This window comes from Candoia aspera, chromosome 3 (assembly GCF_035149785.1).
Source record: "Candoia aspera isolate rCanAsp1 chromosome 3, rCanAsp1.hap2, whole genome shotgun sequence".
Classification (NCBI taxonomy): domain Eukaryota; kingdom Metazoa; phylum Chordata; class Lepidosauria; order Squamata; family Boidae; genus Candoia; species Candoia aspera.
In genome coordinates this window covers 199,692,828-199,705,251 of record NC_086155.1, presented here as the reverse complement: position 1 = coordinate 199,705,251, position 12,424 = coordinate 199,692,828, and the positions used below count along the sequence as shown (strand labels likewise).

The 12,424-nt window shown below is 46.3% G+C and overlaps 1 protein-coding gene across 1 annotated transcript in view; it reads left to right on the top strand.

Moving 5' to 3' along the window:
- CYRIB (CYFIP related Rac1 interactor B) overlaps positions 1-12,424 on the top strand; it is a 75,507-nt gene continuing 63,083 nt past the window's right edge. The window contains exon 1 of the mRNA XM_063299690.1: positions 1-161. The gene's annotated coding sequence lies outside the window, so the exon portion shown is untranslated. The remainder of the gene's footprint in view (positions 162-12,424) is intronic.

The window sequence follows — 12,424 nt, the reverse complement described above, 5'->3', positions numbered from 1 at the left end:
GCAGTGACGTTGTCGTCGACCAACCCGGAAGCTTCGTTGCCTTCGCAAGCGGCTGCAGCAATCTGGTTCCCTTTTCTCGTTTTTCTGCTGCTGGGGGGCTCTGCCCTTTGCCGCCTGCTTCCGCCGGGCTGGTGCGTGGAATCGGCGCCGAGCAGCGAACCGTGAGTGCCCCCAGCCTTGGATCCGGGGCTGCGATCGCGTTCCTTCCGAGGGCTTTGGCTGACTGCGACCCTCGAGGAAACCCGTTGCAGCGGGGGGGGGGGGAGGCGGAGGGAGGAGGCATGCTTATCGGTAGCTCTCTCTTTTACGGCGGGGGGGAGTTAGACGGGATGAGGAGGGCGGCTTCGCCCGATTTCCTTCCATAAAAGCCGAGGGATCAAGGACGAGATGGAGATCCAGAAGTGCTTTGGCCAAGGCGCGTGCGGGGAACGAAAGGGGCTTCGTCGTCCGCCGACGAGCCCCCCTCCCCTCCCCTCCCGTCCCGCTGCGCTTTGTGTGCAATCCGACGCCTGCAGGCGGCTCTGGCGGGAAGTCCCGCTGCTTTGAATGGGGCTCAGCCGCCCGCCCGGGCGCTAAGCGGAGCCTTACGCTCCTGCGCGCTCGCTTGCCTCCGCCGCGGGCTCCGAGCGAGCCCCTGTCCACGCCGCTGCGGGGCGGAGTAGCCAAAAGGGAAAACAGCGCGTCCGCCTCCGCTCCACGCGCGGTGGGGTTGGCTGCTTGAGGGGCTCCGCAGATCGCGCGGATCCGGCCGGGGTCCGTAGTTCCTCCGGGTTCCGGAGGGAGCTTCGGAGCCCGGCGCGAGGATTCGGCAAACGCAGCTTGTTCCGTGCGAACGCAGACCAGGAGGTGTTGGGGGGGTCGCAACTCCACCCAGGGCAGCCCATCTCGCGCCGAGCGCAGCAAGTTAGATCTCGAGCGGGGAGGAAACGAGCTGTGCACCGCAGGATCCGGATCGCGGAAGGGAAATCTGGGGGTTAGAGGTAAATCTGCAGAGGTTTGGGATTCTCCCCTCCCGCCCCCACAATCAGGTCCGGCGTGGAATCGGTTGTGATGCACTTCGTGATTGGCTTGACCTCATGGCCAAGCACACAGGAGACGAGGTTTCGTGAATCAAGCCATGTAGTTAGTTTAGGGTGGAAAGACTCCTTGAACTAAGAAAATGGGAGGGATTGTGTTTTGGTCTCAGTACAGGTAGTCATTGCTTAATGACCACAATTGAGACTGGAATTTCAACTGCTAAATGAAGTGGTCATTAAGTGAATCCAACCTGATTTTATGACCTCCTTTGCAGTGGTTGTTAAGCAAATCACTGCAGCCATTAAGTGAACCACATGTTTGTTAAGCAAATCATGTGGTTCCCTATTGATTTTGCTTGCTGGAAGCTGGCTGGGAAGGTTGAAAATGGTGACCACGGGATGCTGCAACAGTCGTAAGTGTGAGCACTGGTTGTAAGACATTTTTTCAGCACCGTTGTAAGTCTGAACCATCACTAAACAAATGGTCATTAAGTGAGGAGTACCTGTAATTACCAGTTGACCTTGCTTGGGTTGGGAAGCTAAGCAGCATTGGTCCTGGGTGGTATTTGGATGGAGGACTCCAAGAGAATCCTATGGCTGTACTGTATGCTACATGGAGAAACTGCTGTTGTATTAGTACTGAGAATAAGGAGATACCCACGGCGCTGGACTCAGTGAGGCTTTGCTTGCTTGGGTAACCAGAAGTAGTAACAATTTTGTGTGAACACAGGCGATGGTTGCTTATACATTTGGCAAAGTGCAGTCAGCCTTGTTCCTAAGGCACTACACCTCGATCTGTGCCTGGATTTTTGACATTAAATATATGCACCTTCCTCCCTTCAGGGCTGGAATCAATTAGGCAACAGTTCCTAAGAACTCAAGAAATCCTGTTAAGTGATCTTTTGTTGGAAAAAAAGTGAAGCTGTAATGAAAGAATTCTAGGGGCTGCTGGGTTTCAAGGCCACTTCCTGTATACAAAAGGCATACAGCATATGACTGCTTTGTCCCTCTTTCATGTTTCTGAACTAAGTAATGGGATGCCTGGCCCTCTCCTTTACCCAGGAAAGCTTGTTTCCATCTGCCCCTTGTTTTTGCTGTCATGTTTTTTTTCTGATTGTAAGAAGGAATTCTCACAGAAACCAGTTATGACTTACTAAAGCATGGTTAAGAAAATCCATGGCTGATTTTTGCATGTGTGTGAACACAGTCTGCGAGTTGATTGCATAGAAGGTGGGACTCTCTGGACACCTTACAATGCTATGAACTATTTTAGTTTATAAACTAAAATATATTAGTTTTGAGGAGAAGGCTAGCTCCCCCCACCCCCAGAAATTAGATATTGCATCTGTTTGGAGCAATGGAGCAATGTTTATGCAATGTATACATATAAGAGGAGGGGCAAATAGTGAAATGTGCATTGTAAACTCTGCACCTTTTGTAATGCATTGGGATGTGCACACAAGCATGTAAGAGGCGGAGCTTGTATCGTGATGTCACAATGCATGTTTTGCCATTTTGACAAAACCGGATTACTGCAGATGCCCACGTCTGTATGTGTAAGTCACACACACAGACAGCATACAGCAGTGCTCTCCCAGCTAAAGAAAAACATTCCTGATGTTTCTCTTCAATGCATCATTTATTGCAGCTGTATCCGCAGCATCCTGAGTCAGTACACAGTGCATACCTTCTAGTAGGCTGGGTGTGGGCAATAGTTGTTGGCTTGCAAGCTGTTATCTAAGTTAGAGATGATAGCTTATATAGAATAGCAGGACAGGGTTCGGCTTTTCTGGTGGCATACTGGCCAGAACAGGCCAGGACTGTCCTTGCTATTAGCAGACAATCTGCATGTGCTGTGAAAGAGGAACCTAGTTTTAATGGTGCAAGCATAGGCATACCTGGAGAAGCGTGGACTGGGCTCCTGACTCCATGAGGGAGTCCCTTGGTCCTCCACCCACAGTTCTGCTGCAACATCCATACCCCTAAGATAGTGTTTTTCAAATCTGGCAACTTTTAAGACGTGCAGACTTTGACTCCCAGAATTCCCCAGCCAGCATGGTCTCGTCATGGGCACATGATTAAAGATTTCTTCCATGGAGATTATGCACTTCTTTGGTAATAACTCCATCTTGGTTTCGGTGTTACTCTCAATCTCTGATCACCATTACTATGCTGAGCTTGGTTTAGACCTTGATGTCTTTGGCTTTTCTCCACCTAGATGGTGGCTCTGTTCCAATTACTCAGTTGCCCAGGGTCAGCAGAATTCTTTGTATCATTGCATGGCTTGCTGGGGAATTCTGGGAGTTGAAGTCCACACATCTTAAAGTTGCCAAGGTTGAGGAACACTGCTTTATATAGATATCTCTGAAACATGACTATGTTCTTTAAACTACAGTACCTTGATCTGATGAGAGTGTAAAAGGTTTTGGCATTTGGGATTAACCTGAATAGCCATGATCAAGTCTGTTTTTGGCTGACAATTCTTAACCACTCTTTTCTGGACGTATATTGGAGAAAATAATTGTTGCAGGTAGATTATCTTGTAAATTAAGAAAGAGAGCTTATTATTACTAGCACCCTGCACCTGTGCGAAAAATGCTAGGAAGGGGGGGAAAACAGTTCTGTAAGAATTATGTGATTTTCAAACGTGGGGTTTTTGCTGTTTTCTGGAGATACAAATGAATAATTGGGTGAGGATCCATTCAACTGATAAGGTTGTATACTGGTTAAAACATGAAATCAAACTCCTGATCCACCATGAAACAAAATGGGCAACCAGAAAACGTGATTATCTCACAGTACAGTCTTTTTTTCTGGGGGTGGGGTGGGTCAATGATATTATTCAAGACTGGGAAAGGGGGTAATTGGGTCATGCAGTTTAAGAAACAGTTTAACACATCCCAAGTGTCAAGATTATAAGAATGCAAGAACACCAGTAAGAAGACTGAGCAAAGGCCTAGCGTTACCCCAACACTGGTCTGTTCTCAGACTTTAATATTCCAGCCTTTTCACCCACTGCTGTCCATCAGGAAGCAGGGACTCTTAAAGAACTTTTCCCACTGTCTCTCTCTCTGCTGGCTCTGAATCTTCAGGCATCTGTATTTTTAGGAACTAATTACCATTTCAATTTCTAAATCCGTTCAGCTGTTGTAGCCCTGATGCTGATAAGGTCAACCTTGACACGGCCATCACCTCCCACTTGGGATCTCTAGCTGATAGGTTCCTGCCACTCTGTTTTGGCTGTTACAGTAGCAAATGTAGGTTTTTTTGTTTTAATGAGGGATGCAACCAGGTTTATTAGCTCTTGGTTTATGTCCCCTATCTGTCTGATGTTGGAATAATCTCTTATGAAGCAGAACGGAAAGAACAAGATTGTAAAATGTTTTGCAAATTGATGGTGCTCGAGGAAACTGGGAGCAAGACTTTTAGGTTTCACCTAGTTTTTAAGTGGAAGCCTAAAATTAAAACATAATTTGTCAAGGGAATCATGGCCTAAATTTTTAATTGAACTCTTCCAGGTCAACTACAGTCATTACCAGTTGTATGTCACATGCGACCTTAAATAGGCTGACCATATTTCCTTGAGACAAAAACGGGACATTGGGGTGGCAAAATGGGAGGGGGTTACGTAATAGTCCATATTCATGAAAAAGTAAGATGATAGAAAAGAGTTTTAAAGAGTTTTTAAGATCCATTTGCTGGTCCTTGCTGGGAAGGTGCAGGAGGAGGAGGAGGCGTGGCAGTGGTTGGGTCCGGAGAGGCTGATGCAGGGGTGACACTGGGCGGAGAGGTTGCAGGAGGGCTGAGGGTGGCGGTGAGCTGGGACGGGAGGAGAAGAACGAGGCGGCAGCAGGCTGGAGAAGCGCAGGAGAGTTGAAGGTGGCGGCGAGCTGAGATGGAAGGACAGGAATGGAGGAGTCTAGTGAACGGTTGTCCCCGACAACCTGTTCCTCTCTGGGGCGCCCTTTTATTTCATTTTCTTCCCGCCGTTTTGGCCTGAGAGCCAATCGGCTTCTTTTCTGCTGGGCGTGCTTTTCCGGCCGTCTTCCACTGCACTGATTGGCGGCAGCGACTCTTCCTCTTGCTCACTGCCAATCAGCTGTTCCTGCGGTTCCGCTCTTGGTTTCCCGCCGGATTGGGAACTACTGCCAATGGGTAAGTCAGCCTCCTTTCCAATTTCAGTTTCATTTTTTCCCCGCTTTTCCCAATAATGGCTCCAACATTTTTTAAAAAATGGGACAAAATTGACATTTATATTAAAATGACGGGACGGTCGGGAAATGTTAAAAAAAGGGACTGTCCCGTTCAAAACGGGACGTATGGTCAGCCTAACCTTAAATCTACTAAACTGCACCAACTAGCAAGTAGTAGCTTCCCAGTTGTTACAGACTGCAAGCCAAACATTTCTTCTGTTTGAGGCATCTCTCAGAAGCTGGCTACAATTATCCAAGTGTTAGCATCTGCCACATGCCAGGCCACTTATCGTAGGCTGAGCTGGTTAGATTTCATTTGAATAAAAAGCAGATTATCCTCTTATGTCAGAGCAGATGCTGGGCCCAAGATTTCCTGTCTCGCCTGGTGGCTTATCTGAGTTGTGCATCTGTCGTAGGCTAAAACGTAGCTGCTAAGCGATTTTGCGGTTTGGTTCTTGGCTGGATTTAGAAGGGGTTGGCTAGAAAGAAACACAGCCTGGAGTCACATAATGTGCTAAGCTATAATGTTGGTGTTTAGGGCACTGTAGGAACCCACCAAGGGTGCTTTATTCAATATATGAGTCTTCCTCAACTTGGCAATGTGTTGGAACTTCATCTCCCAAATTTCCCAGCCAACTGTGTGGTTGTGGTGGAAGGTGCCATGTTGGGGGACACTGCAAGAAATCATACTTTAGTGCGGTATAGAAGGCAGCTTGCAGACTTTGACTTAGGATTCCCAAGAGCTGGTCAATGAGTGTCTTCACATTTGACATTCAGGGATGAGGGCTATACAGTTCTCTGGAAATAATTTGGAAAAGGTGCTTTGAGGTATATGGGAAGGTGGTCGTAAGACTTTGCAGACCACTCAGAAACTTCAGCTGGTCCAGAATGCAGTGGGGTGAGGGGTGGGGTTCTTGCCTCAACAGCCCGCATGACACCTCTGCTTTGTGAGCTGCGCTGGTGACCAGTGTGCTTCTGGATGCAATCAGAGGGCTGCTTATGACCTCTACCGCCTTGTGTGGCAGAGGGCCCAGTTATCTGAAGGACCATCTGTCTCCTGTGATTTCTGCCCGGCCAGTGCAATCCAACAGAATGGCTGCGCTCTGGGTCCCCTCAATTAAACAGTGTCATTTTGGGGGGGGGCAGGACATGTGCCTTCTCTGTAGTGGCATCTGCCTTCCTGAATGAGGTCAACCCTGAGATCCAGATGGCTCCCACCCTGCTGACATTCCAGAAGGCCTTGAAAACCTGGCTGTTCTCCCAGGCTTGGGGTCAGCTGGATGGGGTTCCCCATTTAAGATTGGTGTTGTCTGGGCTGCCATTTTGTAACTGTTTTGTAATTTTTTAAAATTGATTTCATTGTATTCTTAGTTACTTGTCGTTTTTATGCTGTTCCTTACTTTGTATACTGCCCAGACTCAGTTTGAAGGGCATCAAGAATGAATGAATGAATGCAGCGAAGTCTCCTCCTGTGGCTAATCCTGGGAAAAGACTGTCCTTGCTTTAAAGAGTTGTGGACAAGTGCTGTCTTCATTCCCTTGAATGGGCTGAAGCACCTTCTTGGCATCAGATCCAAAGCACTTTGTAGGCCTGTCAGGCACTTCTGGGGTGACCCACAGGGAGCGGTCTGGTGCCAGTTATGCAGCAAAGGAAGGGCAGTCTCATTTTATTGGGAACAGCCGTGGTGGTGGTATTCCAACCACTTCTGCAGCTGCTCCTGGGGTGTGTGTTTCTTTTGAAGTTCCTCTTCCTGGCTAGAGTGGCCACAGAATGGTGTTTCTCCAACCACCCCATTGTGCAAGCAAACAATAAGAAAGGTGAACGCAAGGCGATTGTAGAGAAGCAAGCTCTGCTTATATCCTCCCCTGGGGATTTCTGCAGGGCAAGCTTCAAGTAAAGCAGGTATGGAGATCCTGTAGCCCTTGAAATGCTGCTGAACTACAATTCCCAGCAGCCACAGTCAGCATGGCTGGCCATGAGGGGTGTGGGCACTTCAAAGCATGGGCATGAATAATAGCTCTGAATGTCAGTTGACAGACCTAGAAGGGAGATTATGTATTTTAATTATGCTCAGGGTCTCCACCAATTTAAGTGTTGGATTACAACTCCCATTATCCCCAACCTGCTAGTCTGGCTTCCTTGGGAATTCCCCCTCTCCTTGCTCTGTTCTGTGACCACCCAGGTATGCTTGATACCACATCTTAGTTATTCCAGATCAGCAACTTCAGTTAGAGTTATATTTTAAGACCTAACTCTTCTTTCTCCAAAGCAGGAACCAGATGATTATTCCAGACCACATTAACTGGAAGTTTCCCCTGCTGTACACTTGTGACATTAGTTCCCTGTTTTTTTTTTTTAACTGTATGACACTAAGTGCTAATAACTGGAACAGAAACTTTCCAGTTTTATGAAACGGCCTTGTTCCCTTTCTGCACAACCTGTGGCAGAAGAGGCTGCCTTTCAATAAAACACACACACACTGTTGATTGTAAACAGGATGGTGCAGGGGTGTCTGCGGGGTGTGGTAAAAAAAAAAGTCAGGATGGCAGCCCCAACTTTCTTGATCACGCCTGACAGACATTGGGATGTGCAAAGTGAAGGCTGACCTCCACCATAATCTTCATTTCCACAAATGCTTTGCAAATAAACAGATACATGTAGTTAATTGCAGGCACATTTGGGGAGGTTTTCCTCTGCCTGGGAGATGAAGGAGAAGGAGGAAGGAAGGAAGAAGAGGGAGGAAAGGCAGGAAGGAAGGAAGGCAAGCTGAGGAGATAAAGGGTAGAGCTGTGGAGTCCTTGGTGCTCTCTGAGCTTGGTTGTTTGCTTGCAGACGTTTCATTACCCAACTAGGTAGCATCATCAGCGCAAGGGAGTGTGGGGTTTGTTCCCTGTTTATATCCAGTAGTTTGCCCTGTCAGTGTTGATGGGGGTGTGGTTTTCTCCTTGCTAGTTCCTTGATTGGGGTATGGTTTTCTGCTTGATTGTTTATCTGGAGTTAATCCCTGCTTATCTGGGTGTTGACTCCCCAAATTCCAAATCCACCAGCTTGAAATGAGTGCCCACCTCTGGATGCTGATCTTCAGGTCGCTATCAACCAACAGTAGGGTGATTGGAGCCTGATCTGGGAAACTTGAGTGTTGCAGATATTCAGAAATATTAGAATGCTCTGTGAGACACAGAAAGCTTGTTGTCCGTTGGTAGGAACAAATTGGAAAATGGAAGAAGGGGGAATGGAGTATTATGGGGAAGGGCGTGTTTAACTGCACTTTTCCCTGTTCACAGATCAGTCTAAGTCACTGTTGATTTCATTAAAGCTTCTTGAATAAACTATAGTTTGTGGAGTCCTTGGTGCTCTCTGAGCCTTGTTGTTTTTTTGCAAATGTTTCATTGCCAGACTAGGCAACATCTTCAGTGCGAACTATAGTTTCCTGCTTTCCCACATTGGACTAAGCCTTACAGGGTGGTTTGATTAGGTTTAGTTTAGCATGTAGTGTGAATCCAACCAAATCGGATCTTGTGGGTTGGCTGCAGGTCTGGCAGGCATCTCCTCTGGAAGTGAATAAAATAACATTTAGACTCTAACTCCCATTAATCCTGTGCACCAGTTGGCTGGGGATGATGGGAGGTGTAACTGCGGAGTTGTAACTGCAGCCCAGCTAAAGGGCACACTGCTTGGGAAGGGTGCTTTAAAACAGAGCTTTATCCAGTAATCACATTTGCCTGGCTCTACCACCACCTTTTTATTCCGTTTATCTTTTGGAATGCAGTATAAATGTGGCACAGCAAGGAGTCAGCCTCATTACCTTCCCATTAGAAGACAGAGGGGGAAGTTGGGATGAGAAAAAAGAGGGAAAGATAAATCAGTTTGGGCAATCACCAAGAACTGCCTACTTTCTTGCCAGCTTGTCAGCTGACCTACAAAATTTGTATACCTTATTTCCTTTTAAGTTACAAGATCCAGGTATTTCTCTAAATGGCACTGTCAGTTTGATGTTAACTAATTACACTATCCTTTGCCCTCTCGGAAAAAGACTTGCTAGCTGAGATAGTTTCCTTGGTTGAAGCATTGTGTTACCATCTTCAGGCACAAGTCAGCATGTTGTCAATATCCCCTCGGCTTATCTACCATCGGAGAAATAGCTGCGCAGCTTCTGAAAAACCAACACTTTCCAGATGAATGGCTTTCAGTTCCCATCAGGGGTTGTAGGAGTTGAAATCCGGCACATTTGGAAGGCTTAGGGTGTGGCTGTTTTACGTTGTCCAAGAGACAAGTTGTGTGCTGCACCTCCTGAGATGTTACCCATCTTAGAGAATAGAGGAAATTTTAAATTGCAGCGAAACCTTGCATCTTTGAAGGAAGGCAGTTTCAGCACGCTTTTTCAAAACAATTGTGCATTGCTTAGAAAGCACTGCACACTTAATTTGACTTCCTGAGCTTGCATAAAATGTCCATGCCCTAGTGGGGGAAAAAGTGACAAGTGATTTCTTTTTCAAAAGAAGGAAAGGAATCCCCGCCTTCCATTTTTTTGTTTGGGAGAAGTTCATCTTTCCTGTCCTGTCCATTTAATTCTTTAAGAGTTGGCAGCAGCCCCATCAAAGCTTATGATTCCATTCAGAGACCTAGGAACTCTACTAATTGCAATCTTTGCCATTGTTTTTTCTCCAAACCAGCTTTTCCATGTCCATACCCAGAAGTTCCCACCCTTAAGCCCTGATACTTAAGGCTGTTTAGACTTTGGACAATTCCCATCACCTCCGGCCAATTGAGAACTCAGCTATGTTGGCTAGAGATTATAAATCCAGCACTTCTGAATGAGTCTGGGTTGGGAAAGGTTGACCTTGGATGGAAGAACTGGGCTGACCTCTTGAGACTTTACGGTGCTGGTGCTAACCCGAGCTAGAAAGTAGGTGCTTGGCCAGGGCTGCAAAAATCAAGATGACCACTAGATGGTAGCAAGGAGACAGGTACAGGTAGTCCTTGTTTAGCAACTGCTATTTAGTGACTGTCTGCAGTTATGATGGTGATGAAGAAACAACTTTGCAGCCAATCCTCAGATTTATGACCTTTGCAAGTTTGTAAAGCAAAGGAAAGTGAAGTAAGATTGTAAACACAGTTGTAGTTTTGCTTAGCGACTGCTTCGCTTAATGACCAAGTTGCCAGTCCCAATAGTGATTGCTAAACAAGGACTACCTGTAGTTTATTTTGCTTTGCTGTCATGTAGCGGTCACCCAATTTGCAGTCTGTTTACTAAACTGGATCCCTTGCCCTACTCAACTTTCTTCTTCGCTGAGCTTAATTTATTTACTCGAAGGCATTCCGATTGTGGATATTTATGGAAATCTCTAAAGATGGTTTGCCCATCACACCTGCCCCACCAGCTAGCCAAACCCATGGCATATATCCTGCCTGAATGGCTAGCTCATAGTTCAGCATGTCATGTGAGGCCAGAAAAACGCACTGAGGAAACTGTGGTGAAGTTAGCCATGCCCAGTATGTCATGAGAATGCAGCAGGATCTTTTAAACTCTGTCTCTGGTAAGAGATTGTTCCTTGAAGGGTTCCAAGTTCTATCTGATGAGGACAATCACAGTGCAGAAATAATTTCCTTCTTCATCAGAGAAATAAATATTTTATTATTGAACCATATGAAGCAACCCTAAAGCACAATGCACCCAAATTGTGGCCATTCAGCTGGGTCCCATGTCCATTTTGCTTTTGAAATGGGGCAGTTAATTCTGTGTTAAACTGGGAAACAACATGGGGAAAGTAATTACCCAAAGAATTGGGCAATAAAGCTGCTATTATGCTAACAATGCAACTGCTATCCTTTTTCTAATTGGGCAAGAGGCTGAAAAATAAAAGTCATTGACCTGGTTCAGATCACTCACAAAGTCATTTGTGATTTGCGTGGCTTGACTTAGTGTGTTTTATTGCCTCAGCGCCTTCTGGTTTGAGAATGATGGTTTATGGCAGGAAAGCAACGTTGGGAGAGGCTGGGAGGCTTGGCCCAGGAGGCTGCGCACAATTTCCCTGCCTATTTTTTGGCAAAGGGTGTGTATGTGTGTGTGTCATGCATGGGAATAACCAACCCAGATTCTAGGCATTTTGACATTAGAATTACTGAATTCAGCAGTACAATCCTAGACCACCCTGGGAAATTTGTTGCCCGTTTCCAGCCTTAATTTTGAAAAAAAGAAAAAATGGTGTCCCTCAGATCTTTCTCTGGGGCAGGCTCTGGTTGACCAAGTGGGGCTTATGTCTAATGTATTGTGTGATCCCAGCCAACTATGATTTACTCAATAAATAGTGCACAAGCCGTGGTCTCATATGACACATGAAGCCAATCTGTAGAAAGTGTAAGCTTTGAAATATCCTATATTGTGCTGCATGGTACATGCTTGTCAGAATAATTGCAGGCCCTGACAAGTATTGGTGAGAAGAGGCAGCGTGGCCAGAATATAATGCACAAGTCAAACAATCTCTTGTTAAACATGCTTTCACTGAGGTTTTGCTGATACTGTATCAAACAATAGCAATAATGTTGCTGACCTCTGATAAATGAAAATGGCAACAAAATCTTAGCGAAAGCAGCATTCATGTAGTATATGCCCTTTAACTTTTTTTAATGACTCATTATGGACTGTGAATTTTCTAGTTAGCAGATTAAAGGTAAAGGTAAAGGTTTCCCTTGACATTAAGTCCGGTCGTGTCTGACTCTAGGGGGCGGTGCTCATCTCAGTTTCAAAGCCGAAGAGCCGGCGTTTGCCCGTAGACACTTCTGTGGTCATGTGGCCGGCATGACTATACGGAACGCCGTTACCTGCCCGCCGAAGCGGTACCTATTAATCTACTCACATTTGCATGTTTTCGAACTGCTAGGTTGGCAGGAGCTGGGACTAGCAATGGGAGCTCACCCCGTCACATGGATTTGAACCGCCGACCTTCCGATTGGCAAGCTCAGCAGCTCAGCGGTTTAACCCGCAGCACCACCACGTCCCTAGTTAGCAGATTACTGGGACAAAAAGTAGAGAATCAAATGGTTTACTCAAACTATACTAAGCCATAGCCATCATTGTCCCCACAATACACTAAGCCACTCTGCTTGGTTAATGCAAACACATTACCACATTATCCACCAAGATTCCCTCCACTTTATTTAAATGTATCAGCCACCCAACTCCAAGGGATTTGACGACCACCACCTTCCATCCAC